Source organism: Buceros rhinoceros, unplaced genomic scaffold (genome assembly GCF_000710305.1).
Source record: "Buceros rhinoceros silvestris isolate BGI_N320 unplaced genomic scaffold, ASM71030v1 scaffold19042, whole genome shotgun sequence".
Classification (NCBI taxonomy): Eukaryota; Metazoa; Chordata; class Aves; order Bucerotiformes; family Bucerotidae; genus Buceros; species Buceros rhinoceros.
Window position 1 is genome coordinate 21,007 of NW_010397356.1, and position 16,745 is coordinate 37,751.

Here is a 16,745-nt window from a genome sequence, read left to right on the forward strand (position 1 = left end):
TAAACTGCACTTGATGGGACTAAGATGTAAGGAGGCTGGAAGTCCACTGAAGCATAGCGTTGGCAAAGTCCTACCTGTAGGACTGTAAGAGGACATGAGGGAAGCCCTGGTCACATTTTAGTTCCATATTGTCTATTCTGGGAGGGAAGCGTGAAAGAGCAAACAGGCCCTCCTCCCTTATGTAACACTGTGCACGATGTGGAGTTGAATATATGTTTAAGAAAAGTAATGGTGTTGATTAGTTGGTCATGAAATCATAGGCAATATATTTCTTTAAGTAAACTTAATAACAATTTTTGTGCCTGCTGATTTTGTATGTCATTAATGTTGCAACAGAGCTTTTGATGGATTAATTACATCACCTGTGAGCAAACAGAAGACAAAGTGAAGTTCACCTGAGCTTTGGCTGAGAAACTCGACAATTACAGTTTGTTACCTGTGTTCTGAGCATTGTCATCGGCTGCTCTTACAGCTCAGACATTTGCCTTATAGTGAGACAGTAATGTTGTTGCATTTGCAATGAAGCAAATGAATTCACTGGTGCGCAGCAACAATGACAAATCCATTTCCCAGTACTGGATTATGGTCTTAAAACCATAGACAGAAATTATTATTCAGATTCTGTAATCAGTAAAATGCTACGTTTCAAAGAAAAGTAGAAATATTTGGTATGTGGGCTAGGTGGTAACTTACGACAGAAGTTCGGGTGATGTTTGAAAGCATATTTCAGCTCCTACTTGTACGATCACTTTTCAGTGGCTCCTGAAAACTGTAATCACAGACTAGTGAAAACTTACCTTGTTTGTGTCTTTCAATATTGACTACTTGGATTGACATGTTTGAAGATGAGGTAAACTTTGAAGATTTTATATTTTTAAGTAAGTCATGTGATAGTGAAGGCGGCAGATCTGTCAAGTTATATCCTATACCGTTTAAAGGAAAGGCAAAAAAAGGCTAAGACTGATGGTTTAGTCATCTTGTTCTGGCCTCAGCTGTTGGTGTAGGCAGCACAAGGGTTAATGGCGTTCAGTCCTCTTTCTAGCCTACTTCTGGTCATCCTAGTATGACAACTGTTTTATTTAATTTGTTTTGTACTTGAGTCTTGTGCTTAGATATTGTACTGGGGTATGAAAACCAGTATATTAGTTATTGTGGACTTCATTCTACATTCTAAGCACAAGCTGGACACTAGGCGCTGTACAGACACGGGAAAAATACATTGTCTATCCTGTTGAGCTTACATCTGAAAACATATGATAATCGACATGGCTTTTGTAGAACTGTCTTTGCTTTCTCCAGCAACTCGTAAATGACTATTTGCAGAAAACAGTGTCCACCGTTAAACTCTTTTTTTTCCAAGATGACTAAATGCTTCAGAATTTCTCCAGTAAAATTTTGTCAAGGTAACACATATAAATGGTGCTGAAAACTGATGGTGGCATTTCATTCCAAATGAAACTAAATGTATATGTCATATGTTGTATGAAATCCCTACGATATGTTACCAGGAAATACACATTCTTAAAAAAAAAAAAAACAACCGTGGAATTTGGTAAACTTGGTTTTCTGGAATTGTATGTAGATGCTATCACCACTTCTGGAATGCACTCGTTCCCTGGGCCAGGGTTGCCAGACAGAGCCCTCTCACAATCTCTCTATCTATAGGGCTGTCTATAATGTTAATTAGTGAACTCTTTGAAAAACTGGCTTCCACAAGTTAATTTATGCATAAAACATCACTGAGGGATGTGTTTTACCTGTTTCACAAGTAGAGGACTGAAGTATAGCTTAAGAGACTTGGCTTGGGCCACACAAGAAGCCTGTGTCATAGCCAGGAATCAACAGATTCACATTTCATTGCCTAACCACAGGACTTCAGAAAATAAGAAGTTGAACAAAAGCAGATGCAGCACTGAGGATTTGAGTTCTGGGTACAATTTACAGGATGCTTAACTCTCTGCCCATAAAACTGGAAGGATCTGCTTTGGAAGGCTAATAATGCTTATGCATTCCTAACAATTTAACTGCAAACTGCCAGACTGGCTGCAGAGATCTCAGCCTGCCTTGTATTTCAGTGGTCTTCAGTGCAAATCCTGACAGAACAGGATTTTCACTTTCTGCTGATGGTTTGGGGTTTTTTTAACCCACTGATACAACTTCGTAATAATGGTTATTTAAGGACAGTGCCATGGTCCAGAGGACCGAGGAAAGGGAATTTCAGTGTTTGTCCTTTTCAGGGGTTTTTAGAATCGTCAGCCTGATGTCTCAAAATCATAAGGCTGGAGCTAGAATCCTGATGCTGGTATTTCAGCTTTAAAGCTTTCTTTGGTGGTGGATTCTTTTCCTTATGTTTGTGTTTGGTTTTTTGAATATGTGATTTCTAATGTAGCATGGTCATAATAAGCTCTTGAGACATAATAAGCTCAGTAAGACTTGAAACGCGGTTTACCTGTGTAAGTATTTGCATGGCTTCTATTCCTAATCTATTCCTATTGATGCATCCAAGCACAATATGGTACTGAACGGATCCTCACAGATACGAAGCTTCCCATCTTAATGTTCTACAGCTATGAACTGAATTATGGAAAGGCATGTGCCCAGCTGCCTGCAGCTGTTTAATCATTTAACTCCTGGTCTTTTCAGTGAGACCTACGCATGTTACAGAAGTTCGATGCGCACCTAACTCTGTGACAGCTACATGACTTGCCCTCACACACACCATCCTTGTGACAGCACAAGGACTCGAAGTCACATCTTCTCAATCCTGTAGTAGCAATCCTGCATTAGCCGGAGAGGAAGAAATGTTTCCTATATTCCTCTGAAGGAAGGCAGGAAAATTCAGGCTAGCGGGAAAGGACAGGTTTTAACTGTGAGGGAGACATGCTGTTGGAACAGCTTTTTGGAATTGGAATGCGTTTTCTATCGCTTGATGGCTCTGTGCGTAATAATGGCATTTGAAGAAGAAATGCCTTCTAGAATCAGTGGTGTGTGGGGGCATTGTACAAAACCTTCTGGGTGGTATTCTTTCATTTCTGTCACACAGAAGGTGAGGTTGGATTATAACGTTGCCTGCCACTCTGAGGTTTATTTTTCTGTAAACTTCTCCTTAAACTGATCCCATCATTCTGATACTGGAGGCCGTGTGTTCCCAGGATTTCTTTCAGTCCTGATGACATTTTGTATTATGCAGTTGTATCTTAGAGTCAGAAATTTTGGAACTGGGAATATGAGGAAGGAGAATGGGATACAGTCTATTCCTGAATGTTGTACAGCTAAATTAACACATTGGTCAACTGTCCTTCCACAGTGCAATTATTTTTGCACATACAGAAGATACCTCCCTGTAAATTCCTTGTGACATAAGGTTTCTGTCTAAAATTAGGTCATAGCTATTTAATCGTTCAGGTGTCCACCCACGAGGGAGCTACAGAGACCTCTTTCAATTCCTTCAATCAAGTAAGTAGCAGTTACTCTCATTTATCCTCTAAGGAAAGAGACCACCAAAAATAGTATGTTGATTCCTTAGCCCCTCCCTGTCACTAATCACTCAGCTCTTGTAGCTAGGTACTGACTTGGCCCTCAGCACCAGAGCATCCAAGTACTCAGTCATTAATTTTCAACTTACAACACTTCGATGATGTAAGAAAGCGTTGTCCTCATTTCACAGCTGGGGAATTGACACATCAAATGAGTGACTTGCTTAAAGTTTCACAGCAATACTTGACATAGAAACCAATTACGTATTCGTAAACAATTCTGTTTCTTGGAAAACCAACCCTGCGTTCCTTGTGCTTCTGCCTGCTCCCCCAGACCTTCTCTTCCCGATGTAGCAGGCTACCAGTTCAGGTCTGTGGGTGTTTCAGCCTCCCATAAGCTGGCATTGCCAAACAAATGCACCTCTCCCTTGTGTGAGCACAAGCAGCATCTCTGCAGTCACGTGGGGAATTAAGTCAGGAAACTGATTCAGGTTAAAGTTAATCCCCCAAAGAAAAGTTTCAACCCGAGTTGTTCCCTCGCTTGGCTCTTGGAGTGCAGCTGTACAGGCACCAGGAGAAGTGGGGAGAGAGAGGGAGGCCAGCTCCATTCTGTGACTGGGGATTTCTGCTGGCTGAAGTTCTCTTGGAGTTACTGGGGTCGAGTGCTTCAAAACCTTAACCAAAATCACTTCTAGTTTCTTCTTTCTTTTGAGGGCAGATTGCATGCTTTGAATTTCCCCCCGTCTGTAGAGCCCGCCCAAAGAATGGTGATGGGGCAGCTGAGAAGTCCAGAGTGCAGGAGGAGATGTGACATTTTAGACCTTCCTTGTGTGGCAAGTTGTTTTGTGTGGCTGCTGTTAGAAATGCTTGCCTTATGTAAGCTTTTCGGTTTGAAATGAAACTGTTTTTGAGGAGTTCCAAATGCAGCCAGAGAAGAGCACTGTTACCAGGATGAGTATGCTTATAGAGGGAATCACCGGATTGGAGTGCTGCAGCTTAATGCTGCATCTCACCTTGCACCGTGTTGTCCTACGCGAGCCCACGTTACTTTGTCTTTCTGCCTTGGATGGTTCCACAGAAAACAACAAGTTGGAATTGCGTGCATGTTTTTTAGTCTTTAGCTGGAGTATTACCTCCAGGACTTTTGGCTGTGACTTTCAAGTGGGAGTCGTACATATGGGGAGAACGGCCTGTGGGCATTTGAAGAGCCTCCAAATTATTGCTGTGGCGAGGTGTGCTTTCAGCCTTCAAAACAGCGTATTCATTGAGTCCTGCTGCTTCCTTTGAAGGACTGCAACATAGGAGAACCAGTAAGTGTGGAATGATGCCCTCATCCTGACTACATCAGAAGTATGGAAAATTTTAAGCAGGGACCTTGGCATGCTAATAACTTGGTTGTTGATGACTAAGGCAGGAAGAAAGGTTCCAATGACATTTAGAAGGAGGCTGAAAGAAGGAGTTCTCGTACCTAAGAAATTGCTACAGAAGAGAAAAAAAAATTTTTTTAAATGGCTGCTGTTATTTTTTTACGCAGGCATATGTTTTCCTATGCACCCCTGAAAATCTTTTTGCTGTCTTTTGCTGAACTCTCCTGCTTTTTTATCTTCTGGCTGGAGTGTGAGGCCTTGCTGGGAGAGCGAGAGCATGTTGAGATGGTCCTAAGTGCCATAAACTTCTGTTGCAAAAAAACCCTGTGGCCTGTGTCAGCTGCTGCCACAGCCCCATTCCAACTTGGTGGTCTCAGAAGCCTCAAAAGACACGTGTGGGATTGTTGTATTTGTTTTTTTGTTCGGGCTTTTCTCAAAGACTCATGATTGGGATATAAATCAGTTTGGTGTTCCTCCACCACTGAACACAGATTGTAACACTACAGCACAGCCACTTTGTGTAGTAGAAACCTAACAAAACTCGGATTTTAACTTAGTCACGTGTTCCTTTGAAGGAGGCAGTGTTAGCAGTTACAATCTAGACTAGACATTGGTAAGAACTTACCAAATAATTACAGGCTTCCTAAAGTAGTATAGTATGAGTAATTGCAGGTTTTAAAATGTTGTTATGAGGAGCAGTTTAAACCGAAACTTCATCCTGCCCTTTGAAACCAGAACCCATAACTCTCATCATGCCACGGTGAATGCTTGTCCTTCTCCGCAGAAAAATGTAGACTTGCTTTATTGTACAGCAAATGTTCTGTGGTACATTATTTAAATTAGCATATAATAGAAATCTAATTGCCCACTAGGGCCCAAAGCTTTAGCTGGTGGAGATCAATGTGCTTCCACTGAAGTCAGTGTAGCAGTGTTGATTTTCACCCCTTGAGGATCTGGCTCAGCAGCTTGTTTCTATTCCAGGCATTGTTAAAGCAGATAGTATGTTTAGAATATTAAACCATGGCATTGTCAGAGATAGTCAACTCAATTTATGTGCAAGTGAAGAGAAATAAAGCGGTAGAACCATTATTTTTATCTGAGGATTTCAATTTACATTGTCAATTATTCCTATTGACTGATCTGGTACAACAGGGAAATCATGAGCGTGGGGTCATCTTGTTGTGGGTTTAATTTCCTACGTCTGTAGTTATCTAATCCTCTCAGTGTGAGCAAGCATGATTAGTATTTATTTCTATTCTGTGTGCCAGTGCCCTGGGCCAGGTTCTGTGCTAAATCCAAAGTGACTCTCCTACTTAACTGGCATTAACTTGTGCTGCAGTAATATAAATAAAAGCTTGTACTTTCTGTGTAAAGCACTCGCAACTCCCCAAACATTTTTCGTCTAGGTGGATGCTCTGCCCCGATGGTGAGGCTTGTGATACGTCTGGTTGTGTTTTTTATTCAGTTTGGAACTTTCTCTGGCAATGTTTTCCGAATAATACTTTGGGAAACGGGGATTTGGAAAGAATCTGGCTGCTTGTTAACCACTGAGACTCTACCAAGAGTATTGTTACAGCTGTACCACTGGTTAATAAATTGCTACAGTAGGAACAACAGCTGTCTCTCTCTCTGGAGAGTCGAGTACCAAAACGAACAATAATTCTTCACTTTGTCAAATGGTTTTTACAATCACTTGGAATGCTTACTTAGAGAAGCTTATTTTACTTAATGAATGCTCCATTCAGAAATAGGGAAACTTGAGGGCTGAGCTGAGCCAGCAGTTCTTCTTTGTGAACTTCGTTTCCTCTTCTTTCACTTCCATTTTTCTCAGAAGCCCTCTGGCTGCTCCCCCACTTATCTCTGCTTCCATTTGTCCACTGGGAGCTTTGGATAATCAAAGTTATGCTGGAAGTATTCTTCTGGGAGTAGGAATGGGGGAGTTCTGGTTAAACGTTTTGGGTCTTTATCAAGGACAGTAGAGTGACTGTGTGTGAGCCTTTTAAAGTAGTACAGTGTGACAGTTGTGGAAACTTGGAGTTGCCTGGCATTTGTTCTTGTCAATTTTCTGATGCGTGCAGAATGCAAGCTTAGAAAGAAACATCATCAAGATTGATGGATAAAGACCACCTTGAAGGGGTTGGGAGATTATGTTCGTCGTTCTCAGTAACTTATTGTATGGCTTCTTTCTGGTTACAAGGTTGTTTTTCTTCTGGTAAAGTGATGAAGTTCAGCTCATTAAATGGTCTGAGTGTCTTTGAATAAAATGATTGCAGTAATACAGGTACTGTTTCTATTATTTTCTTCTAACTTTTATCAAGCCTCCTTTACTTGAGTGAACAAATCCAATACATTCCCTGCTTATCAGCCTCTACCTTTTTAGGGGATTTGGCATTTAGAACCTGGTGTTGACCATGTGGAGCATGCTGGGTTTCTCCTTTTAATCTGTCAAATGCATTTACTAATAGTTGACTCAGTCATTTTTCTGTAATCTCCTGTTCATATTCCTGTTCTATGCAATGCATGTGCTCTGCCCGATTCTGTGGGACATAGGATTGCTTTTCCTTGTTGTGCAGTCAGGCTGGTTTGAAAAAGGTGTTGGTGTTCTCTGTTTGGGTTTTGGTTTGTTGGTTTTTTGGTAACTGTTTTGCAATGTTGCGATTTTTATAAACAAAAGTAAAAAAGTATTACAGCATTTGTATAGACGTTGACCGTAAATCAGCACATCATCAAGTTCCTTTGGTTTTGGTACTGGGCTTTTCAGCTTTGATGTGGCGTTCTTGTCTTTTGAAAACATGGGCGCACGTTGAACACGTGTGTCTAGAGACTCAGGTAACGTGAGTCATGCCACGTTGAGGTAAGGAAGCCATCTTAGAGCAGGTGCCCGAGACCAGCATTGTGTTGTCTCCATTGCAGAGAAAACAAACATTAACATTTTAGTCGGATGGCCAAATGGCACCACACCAAATGTGATAGCTTTTTCTGTTCCCTGAGTGGTAAATCATGTTAGATAATTCATGATGCAAATTGCTGTTATTTCTAGAGTATGTGAGTCCCTGATGGCATAGCAGATTTTCTTACCTCTATAGGTTAAAAGAAAAGCTGAACAAACTTTGAAAGCAGCAAAATATGCTGGTAGCTACGCTGCAGTAGCTCAGCTGATACTTCTTTGCCTGTATCGTTTTACTCCCCAGTGTGGTCAGAGTGGTGCAGCTCTGATGCGTTCTGCTTTTTGCTTTTTTCCTATGAAGAAACAGGATTGCAAAGATAATGGGTGAAGGCACTGGAGTATTCCTGGCAATAATTTCTAAGAGCAGGAGATAAATAAGCAGGTGAAAATAATAAGCAGATAAATAAGCAGACTTATCTGGGTGGGGGTATTAGCATTTTGAATACTCTCCGCTCAGATGCAGTTATCATGTAATCGACTTTACCTTAGGGAGCACTAGGAAATCGCTTTGCAGCTGTAAAGGGAAAACCTTTGCACATAGTCTGTAATGATTCTGTTCTGCTGTACAAGAAACTGAGGCTGGCTTATTACCAGTGTCACAGCAGTGAAGGAGAAAGCCTGCCTCAGATCTGCTGCCACACAAGCTTGGTCGTGACTGTCAGTGTCTTGCCCTTCCTTTACACATTTTCTTGTGATCACCTTCATTAGCTTGAATCACAGCTGTCACAAGTCACCACCAAGCTGAGGGAGTGGGGCCTCTGGTCTCCAGAGGCTGATTGCTCCCAACCCAGTTCTTTCCCCAGAGGGGCAGTGGCTGATATAACTGCCATTTCAGCTCAAGGCCCAGCTCATCGCCCACGAGATCAAGTTGTAGCAGTTTTTCCATAGGTCTGTCTGCCACGCACACCCATCCTGTTGGAGAGCCGCAGCCTGCTCAGCTGCCTTTTCTGTGGATTTTGAAGCCAGCAGAGAATTCTGCATGCAGGGCTGCAGCGATTTGTGCTACAAATGGGTTTGTAATTGACAGCTCCCCTGAGAGGCAGACACGATGTGCAACGTGCCCATTGACCCGCTGCACACATGGCTGCTGACAAAGCTTCCAGCTGCTGGGCTGCCCACTTGTGCAGTCAGTGTGGAGGGGGAAGGCACAACCCATCGGACAGATGGAGAGAGCAGGGACATAGCCACGTTTTTGCCTGTCCCTTTCTCTGTGTCATCCGCGGAGGTGAAGGAAAGACTGCAGAGAGTGGTCTGGTCTCTTGCAAACAATCCCGTGCCTGTGTGAAGCCAGAGAGCACGTTCTCACTGAGTCCATTCCTAGACTGAGAGGGGTGTTTGATGCCTGAGCACGTCTGCTTTCCCGCCCCACTGATTTGCTGAAGACAGCCACATTGTCAGAGCTGCACAGCGGATGGCAGTGACACCTTCAACTCAATGGGGTCTTTTCCTATAGAGTAGTTACTTGGTTTGCTTGTAGCTGTTGTTTCAAGATTTGCTATCTAAGCATGTTAGGGTTTTATTGGTATTATTCCTTCAACAGCAATATTGGTTACTCCAGCCATTGTTTAAAAGCTTATTTTTTGCATTTCTTAAAGAGAGATTTGGCTTGAGGAAAAGAATTAGGAAATCAAACCCTTCCTTTCCCTTTTCGAACCTCTCGTTTTTCCAACCTCAAATAAGTACATGAAAGGGGTTTAACAACTTTAAATTGGATTTTGGAATGTCAGATGACTCTAATAGCCTTTGTACACAAATAACAACAGAAGAGCTGATTATTGTTTCTGGGCTCTGCGATGCACTTATGTAATCATTAATCTTGGCACTTCTTTATCTCCAGCAGATTAGGAGGCCACTGTCATTTTGAAGACTGCTATTAAGTAGACTTTGTTGGTGTTTAAATATGTGAAGCTTAACTTTAAGCTTCCGTAATGTATGCAGTGGAGGTACCCTGTGCGTACAGCATTGCAATAGAGCTGTTGTAGTAAGTGTCAGTCACATATCTGCTGCCACAGTCTGACCTCAGACATGGGTTTATGTACAGTGTTTGCTAATCATCATCTGAAGACGCTTTGAAAGCTTTTTAAGCCTAAAGCATTAATATATCTGTTTGAAACAGCAAGGAAACTTGCTTTATCTACTACCTTTCAGTTGGTTTTAATCACTGAGAGGCAGGAAATTAAATGCTATGAAATGAGTAGGCTAAAGAAGGGGTTTTAATGAAGGCTGTAGCACCTAATCTAATTGTGACAAAAAAAGAGCTTTTGCTAGACCTTTTCTTTTCCCAAGCTTGTAATTTTCTAAAAGTAATTTTTTAAAACATTTTCGTGGGCAATTACACTTTTTTTCCTTCATTATCCTTGTCACAAAATGAAAATGGTTTTCAAACACTGAGGATAGTAGGTACAGACATCATGAGGATATAAAGAAGCACAGAAACAGAGCTGAGTCTATGAGATAGCATGAGCATGGTTTGTGGGGGACAACACTGTGATACAGAATTTAAAGAACATGTTAGGGAAAAACTTGGTCAGGTGTAGTGTGTAGGTCTCCTCCTCAAAGCAGTATAACTAGGTGTTCAGAGTTGTACCCCCATAAAGCAAGTGCAATAGCAAACTTGTATTTGCATCAGTGTTTCAGTGTCCAGGCTATCTCCTAAGCAGTTGTAGAAGTGATGTAGCCTTCCTCTTGATCCCACACATACGCCAATAATGCCTCTTCTGAAAAGGGGTAGGGACTGACAGAAGTGTGCATCTTGGAGGGGAAAACATGGTTATTTGTTCAGCAGAGATTTGACCCTGTATCACAAAAAAGACTGTAACATCTTGATAAATGTATATATGTATCAGGAACATCAGCTCTAAGTCATTTATTGGTTTTGGACTTCTGTGACATTTTCTTTTAAATGGAGGAAATGTAGGTACAGTTAATCTATTCTGTGCTCCCGCCCTCAAAACTTAGGGGAGTAGCTGAAGCTACATTCCTGTGGATGCAGCTTCCGCTGGAATGTCCCTCAGTTTCATTAATCCTCTAATGACCTCTGAAGAGGACTCATGAAGAGGAGCTGTGACAAAACAACACATACACACTAGAAACAGTGGCAGTGGAAAGCATCCTTGGGTTAAAAAGCTGACCTCGTATCAGCTAGAAAGATGCAGGATACAGACTTCAGAAGAACCTCTTCTGTGAGGTTTGAGAGAGTCTGGTTGTGGTTTGCTTCCAGTAGCCACATATCACAGAAGGAGTTGCCAAACCCATGCTCAGTACTCAGGCTGCCACGTGAATCCAGAAAGGAGGTGTTGGAGGGAGTTAATAAATGAGTGCATGCAGCTCTAAAAGGCTTTTTACTGTTCAGAGTTCTGAAGTTGGTTTTGGTTGTTATTTTCATCTCTTAGATGAATCATCTGAAAATGAAAATTTAAACTAGACATTTAGAGCACACCTCTGTGAGAAACTAATGATGCTACTTGGCATACGGCATCAAAAGAAGCCTTTTTAATGACATCAAATTAATGTACAGCCAAAAAGAAAAAAAGATATCTGAAAAATGCAGATGTAGTCACTTCTGAATGATGGAGTTTCTAGTCTGGGTGAAATACTTACACACCCATAACCCCACACGGACACACTAATTTTTCTTCTAGAAGTAAATTCAGGTTTTGAGTGGTTTTTCATCGAAGTGCAGCGATCTTGTAAGGAAGTGGCTTCTGCACCAGGCTTTAGCTTCGTGGTACAAAGTGCCATTTCTCAATAAACACAGAGATACATGCTGCACTTTCTGCAGAGGCAAAACCCTTAATAGAATTTGTACAGCCTGGCCAAATGTCAGGACAAAGCCCATCACGACAAACGCTCTGTTTAAAGGGACACTTCCCATACTGCCCCCCCTGCTTCGTTACCTACAATTTGTTCATTCTCTGCTCCTTTTTCCACCCTGAGTGTTGCTGTCTCTGGGGAACTTGACTTGGCCAAATAGTGAGTATGAAGGGGAGTGTGTGCATTGTGACAGAGGACATGTGGTGGTGATAGGTTACTAATCAGAGACAACCTTCTAAGCAGTAGTGGCAGGAATTACTAATGCTTCATCTGAAAGCTACAAGCATTTGAGTAGAAGGAATGAAATTGTGCTGGTATCCACAGCTTGCTGGTGCTTTAGTCTCACTGACCTAATGTCCCTTTAACGATTCAGGAGCCTGTCACCTTGTTAATGAATTTAGTTGAAATTGTTAATAATTTTGACACTGTGTTGCAACTGACTAGCTTTTCCCAGGCTGCTTTTTTTTTTATCTAGTAACTGTAGCTGTCATTTGATTTGTGCCAGTGGATAGCCCAGTGAGACCATTGAACTGAGATGTAATTTTGCAAAGGGATAGCACAAATGTAGCTTCTTAACAAAACCGAATGATGGAGGTTTCCTATTGTATAAAGGGAAGTCTAAGACTCTCCAAGTACCCTTTTACCAGTGTTTTAAAAAGCTTATAAAAGCTCTTTCCTTTAATAACACTGGAGTAGTTTAGCTAGCAGTTAAGTTACTCTTACAATCCTGCACCCAGTGATTATACACTTTGTAATAGGGACTAAAATGATTGCCTTCAAAGTGTTGGCCACTAAAAACTGTTTGCAACCTATGAAAAATAGTTCAAGTTTCAAGTTTAGTTTGTCGTGCTGTGATACTTGTAGCTGACTTGCTGAAGTGGTGCTTAAAATTGATGAGTGCTTGGTAAATTGTTTTCCTGCTGCAAGCAAGAAGCCAGAAATGTTGTGATGTTCCTCTAAGCCAATACATTTAATTAGGGAGAAGAAGGTGGGAGGGCGGTGTTGGAGTTAACAAATTCCACTCTTCAGAAGTCAGGTCAAACACTTGAGAGTAGGAAACTTTATTTAAAATGGGGACTCTGTGCATTAGTCTCTGGAGCAAATGTCAGAGGTAATTTAGATGTTCACTCTGAAATGCTACAATATTAAAAGACTTTATTAAATTTGAGTCTTTGTTAGTGTTTTCCAAAGAATTGGGAAATTGGACAGAAGTACCAATACAGTTAAGCTTTTTGGTACAGGTTTCTTTTGGGGGAGAAGGGGGAGAATGCATTTGATGTTGTCTACTTAGCTCCAGCAACTAAATGCACTCTGAATTATGTTCTACTGCAAAGTTCGCTTTCTGTTTTCCTCTTCATTAACACCACACAATGAAAGACTAATGTACAGGCACCAGGGAAGAGAAATTGCTGTGTGACTGAGTGTGTAAGGGCACTTTCCCTGCCCCGAGTTGCATCTTGGCCTGTCAGCTTGCTTCTTTTTTCCTTTTTTTCATTTGACAGAGTGTAACAATTCATTTGTTCTAGCAGCACAGCAGCATGCTAGAGCTGCTGTCATAGTAGAACTGTCCTTATGCCCTGGTTGCTGCTGTTCGTCTTCACAAACGCTCAAGGTTAGTGGTTATCTGTAGGAAGAAGTTACGGATGTCAAAACCTGAGTGAACTCTAGAATCGTGTAAAAACATACACTATAGACTGATGTAAGTACTAGCTTGCTGCTTACTGAATAAATGCAGTAGCAAATCAGAGCAGAAAAGGTCAGTGCTGGTAGTTACTGTGGTAATAGCTCATGCATATGTTGCTTCTAAAATTTGTATTTTGTGTAATTTTGTCAAAAGCAGTTCTTTGTAGCTGTGTAATTAAACCTGTAAGCTTTGGTTTTGAAAGTTTGAAAAGGGATCTAACATAATTCAGACAACTAGAAGTCTTGTGGTGGCAACTTTTACTTAAGCAATGCCAGATGGTGGAGATACGTTTGTCTGGAGGTCCGCTCACTAGTTTCCTGGGTCAGAAGACCAAGACCAAGATCTGGCTGTAAGTACCAGTCACCTAAGGTAGCTGTAGGTAGAGGTAGAGATAAAGAATGATTATCCTGATTACATACGTAGAGAACATGAGACACCAACCAGCATCCCCATTCACACAGCAGGTCAGCACTAGAATGAAGATTATAGTATCTGTTTCTTGACATATGGTTCAGTGCTTTGGTTAAAGCTATATTATATTTCATTAAAGAGTCACACGATTGCGGTGTCAGTCTGTTTTCTTGTGAAAAACTTTTTCTGAATTGCTTTATCGAACAATTACATTTAGCCTAGTCTTCAAATTAATCATACTCTAAAGCGTGTTCATGACAGCCAGAATAAGTAGTTAATTTCCATCCAGGGAAGTAAAATGGTTAATGCTTATTCATAAACACCTGAACCACCAAGAAAGAAAGTGAGAAGTCAAAATATAATGGGACAAAACTGGTGTTTTGGAAGTCTCTTCTGGCCATATTGAAATGATCAAATTAGTCTTCAGATGCTTTGGGTTTGAAATGCATAGGACATTGCATAGCAACACTTGTTCTTGGCCAGTGAGTTTGGCTGCTGTGTCTTGTAACTGTGCCTGTCTGTTGAGTCCAGTGAATGAATCTTCTCTGCTATAAAAAGACAGAATTTGTATTCAGAATCGGTGCTTTGTTTTTTCTTGGTTTATCTTCTCCCCAAAAGTGAATTCGTCTCTATCTTGCTACAGTGTACATCTCTTGGATATTTCGCCCATCTTTGTGATTTGTGTTTGCTTTAAGCTCATGAAAGTAGTAACAAAGCTGGAGCTTTCAGAACTCCCTAGTCTTCATGAACTGGGAAGATGCTAGTTGTATGCCCCATGAAGTGATGAGAGATTGATTTTCCAAAGAACTGCTTTTCCGTGCTCCTGGGCAACTGAACGTGCCCTGATCATTTTGGGCCTAGGCTTGTAGTTCAGTGGTTTGGTATGCAGTTTGGTCTGTGGTGGCTTTATCATATGACCAGAATCCTAAGGTAGAGCTGTCTCTACCTGTCATTCCCTCAAGAAGGGAAATCAAATCATCTAAGTTTTCAGCTGCAAATTAGATTGCTGGTCTTTTTTCCTCAAAAGTACAAGGAAAAATATATCTTTGGTTGCTTGATACAGACATGGAGATACCAAGTCGCATTGCTGCGTCAAAAAGAATGAGAATGTTTCTGGCTAGAAATATTCTAGCCAGAGATAATAAGGCAAGACAGTGGAGAGACACAAAACTGTTGCACAGAAAGCAAATAAAAATGACCTAGTGTTGCACATGAGTGAGAGGGAGCAAACATCGTTCGTTCCCCTGAAAACCCTAAACTGGTTTTTAGCTTGTTTGTGCTCCTAAACACGTGAATGTTTGTGTTGGAATTTTTTGGCTTAATTTTTCTTTATAGAAGAAAAAATTATAGAAGAAAAATTATATAAGACTTAAAAGATGCTGTGACAGTTTATTAAGGTTTTCCAGCAATTTTGTATTTGAATACAGTATTAAAAATATACGTAGAGACCTCATCACAACAACTTCACACTAACAGATTTGCCTGTTAAAGAATCCAAACCCATTTTCCATATAGCATTCTTTCATTAGGTGTTCGAGTGTCTTTGTAGAAGCTAGTACTTCATGTAATAGCAAAGCTTTAGTTCTTGAAAATTTGAGTAAGTAAAATGTATTGGCTTAAAGTAAAGCAATAAACACAAACGTTAGTGATCCTGGCATAAGAATGTGAGATCTTACTGCACTGTTCCCTTCGAAGTGTCCAAATTGGTATCAGAGGTTGAAAGAACTTAGATTTATTCTTCAAAGTGGGTCTTGCAAGTCCCAAAAGTGCTCAGGTTGTTCCATACTATTTATTGTGCATCTCCTTAAATACTCTTCGAGGCTGAATGTTCTTTTACCCTTATGGAGTGCTACGCTGTATCAAGTGACCTACTAAGAGCCATCCAGCTGCGTTCAGGCCCAAAGAGCTAGTCTTGGCACTGCAGCATTTCTGCCTTGTGTGTTTGAGGTGTTGCTCATACTTTTCTTTTAATTAATACTTTGGTGGCCATGTTTGTTTCTACTCCACCCGTCACACCCACAGACTTCAAAGGATTTGTACCAACACAAGCTCAGTATTTATTTTATTTTATTACTACCGTGATTTCCTAAGGAAACAAGGCTTGGAGAGGTTGTTTGTGTTTGTCTGGTTTTCTGCCCTTCACTCCAGTCCTCCTCATTTCCAAAACCATTTCAGCCAAGCTCGAGGGCATCAGCAGTCCCAAAGATGTGTTCCTACATGTTTGATGAAAATTGAAAAGCATACCCAGAAAGATACCTAACTACTACTCTGCTGAGGGAAACTGCGCAGCCTGAGCTCAGCTGTAGATGGGGGAATCTGTAAAGGAGAGGAAGACACAAGGATGTCCCATGTGCTGGGACATCTGCTGGAATTTCAACCTCACTGGACCCCAGAAGATCTGATCGTGAGACACAGATCTCTAGGACACCAGGCTTTGATAGGTTCTTCTTGGGAGCTGCTTGTTGCTAGCTATATCATCACCATCTCCAGCAGGCCTGCTCCTGGTGGGGATTGTGTATAGAATAAACAAACCTTTCACACAAGGAGTGGGCAGCTAAATTGCATCAGTTCTTGATCAAAACACTGAGTATGTGTTCTAAAAATGCCTCAGATGTCTACCAACCAGCCACCATCCTTAGAAGTACACAATTTTTAGTATATTAATATATACGAGTGGACAGATGGTCACTTAATGTCGTATATTAATGGCATGAGCAGAGCTATGCTGCCACTAGCTTTCAGTTTAGTAGAACTGCAGCGTTTGTAAGCTGCAGGTGTTCAGAGGCAAGTAATTTGCAGCCAGCTCAAATTACTTAGGGTACATGACAGAGCAAATTATTTAGGTAATGAAGCTGAAAATGCAGGAAGATTAGAATATTATATAGTAAAATCGTTCCTTGTTAATTCAGTTTGTGATCAGATATTATGTTGCTTTAAATACCACATTACATGCAGTACCCTTGTTCGAGTCAATGAATATGTATGAATATGTCAGTGAATATGTATGCCTCCTAATTTAATCAATATACTCACAAGCAGCACTAGCA